General features: G+C 53.2%; 1 protein-coding gene across 1 annotated transcript in view; it reads left to right on the top strand.

Annotated features, from left to right (window-relative positions):
- The window catches only part of LOC307090879 (adhesion G protein-coupled receptor L3-like), a gene marked incomplete at both ends in the record, with an annotated part of 143,934 nt that overhangs the window by 116,860 nt on the left and 24,635 nt on the right, over positions 1–2,439 (top strand). The gene's annotated exons all lie outside the window — the stretch shown is intronic.

Below are 2,439 nucleotides of genomic sequence, written 5' to 3'. Positions count from 1 at the left end.
TTTTGTAAAACGCAATTATTACATGTTTGTGTTTGTGACCTACATCAATATTGTGTGCCTAGTCTTTGAGTTTCACAACCCTCCTTGTAAGCAGACTTAAGTGAATCTCATCTCATGCATCTCCGTTGTATCCTTCCACCAATCGCTAGCCCCCGTAGATCTTCATTAGTCCGCTCAAACTCGGGTATACTTCACGGTTTGGTTCAAACTGGGGTTAGGTTCAAACTGGGGTTAGGTTCAAACCGGGGTTTGGTTCAAACTGCATGGCAGGTGGGTTATTTTTCTGTCTCACTGAAGAGACGTTGTGTTGGAGTTACAAACCCCTTCCACCGATAACACCGACCGTGTGATGAACAGCGGTGGCTGACGGCGCCTATAGCTTCCGGTTTGTCGTTCATTAGGACGTCTCCGCAGCGGCGGTGGAGATGAAAAAGCAGCGTGGATGTTGAGCAGAACAAATGGGAACCCACACGAGAGAGAGATTCAAAACAGGGCGAGAGACATTGAGTGAGAGCGAGAACACCGAACCAAGCAATCATGCACGTGCGTTCCTTTGGTTGAACAACTTGTGTCTGTAGGTGGAGGAGTGGAGGGTGGTGTTGGGGGTGGGTGAGTGGGTGAGGGTGGGCGTCGGGATTGGGGGGGGGGGGGGGGGGGGGATGAGTTGTATTGAGACGGATTACGTGGCGTCCTCCCTCTGTAATACAAACGGGCTTGTGAAGCACTTACACGCCAGACAGACAGTAGTTACTCATCCTTCTTCCTTACTCCTCCTCCTATTTCTCGTCCTCTTCCTCCTCCTCCCTCCCAGCCATCGGAGCGTAATGAGCGGCGGCATCAGCGTTTCCCTTCCGAGGCGTTCATCACACGGAATGGAGGCCATTACGGAGCCGGCGACGGGCGCAAACACTCCTGTGCACACACACACACACACACACACACGCGCGCGCACACGCAAACACTCCTCCTATAGACGTGCGTGCACACGCACACGCACACACTAACAGGCACACACACACATACACACACACACAGGCTCCCTCTGAGCGGAGAGGGCGGAGCTTTGTAGATAGGCGGCGCCGCAGTTCCCGGTGATGGATGGCGGCGTTTCATAGCCGCACCCCCCTGGCGCTCTGTAACCACGGCATCACCGTGCGAATAATTAATGGGCCAGCGGCGACGACACAATTACGCACACGGCTCTTTTGATGTACTCGGGGGCTGGGGGGATGTGGAGTGGGATGAGAGAGGCCCCCCAACCTTGAATTGAATCAGGGCAAAATCAATCGCTGAGTGGGTCACTTAAAAGCACGGATTCTGAGCGGGGGGGCGGTCAGACACACACACACAGCGACAGAGAATGGGCCCTTGATAGGTGAGGGAGTGAGCTGGGGGGGTTTCAGGAGTTATGGAGTAGGGGATTGTAGTTATGGTAGACTGACACACAAACAGACAGAAACTCACAGAGAAACACACACACACACACACACACACACACAAAAACACACAGACACTCACAGAGAAACACACACACACACACACACACAGGAAACTTTGAAAGCTAATTGATCTTAATCCATGTTTCCTTACCGGTAAAGCTAAATAATCTGCGTGTACACGCTAACAATACACGCAGAACGCCCATTTGCGAATCAGAAAGAATCACGCGGCTCATGCTAATGTTCCTTTTCTTCTCAGCGCCTCATTGGCGCAGCATTATTAGTCATCGCGCAATCACCCGGTAGCATGTTAGCATCTGAAACATCACCTCCGTTCCGTTCTGAGGGGAATTCAGGGGCTGCTCTTCCCCTTCATGCCTCGATCGCACCCTGCCGGATTGACGCGTGTCAGCCATTACACACACTCGTACACAAACACACAAACTCGCACTCTCGCACTTTCACACACACACACACACACGCACACACACGTACACGCACATACACGCAGTTGCAATCGCACTCGCACAGACACACGCGGGCACGCAAACACACACACACACACACCCACACACACACACACACACACACACACACCCACACACACACACACACACGCGCGCGCACGCAGGCCTCGATCCCGACCATGTTTCAGGGTTTACCGTCTGGGATTCGTTCCCTCCGTATCATAATCATGCAAATCAGTGAAAGCGCAGCATGACCACCCGGGCTAAAATGTATATGTAAATACATGGTAATACTCTGGCCCGGCAGGGAGGGAGGGAGGGAGGGGGGGAGGGAGGGAGGAAGGGAGGGAGACATAATGCCGCCGTGACATATGGTGGGAGGAACATGGAGCGCCGGGACAGGCGTAATGCCCGCCCACGCTCGGGTTTGACAGCTTCCTGCGATCTGATGACTGGTGGCGGTGGCAACTGTAATGTTTAATACCTCACAGGAAGGAGTCTGCCTTTGTGTGTGTGTGCGTGTGTGTATCTCT

The sequence above is a fragment of the Pollachius pollachius genome (genome assembly GCF_949987615.1).
Source record: "Pollachius pollachius genome assembly, chromosome: 20".
In the NCBI taxonomy this organism is placed as follows: Eukaryota; Metazoa; Chordata; class Actinopteri; order Gadiformes; family Gadidae; genus Pollachius; species Pollachius pollachius.
Note: the sequence above shows the minus strand (reverse complement) of the source record. Positions and strands in the feature narration are given on the sequence as shown.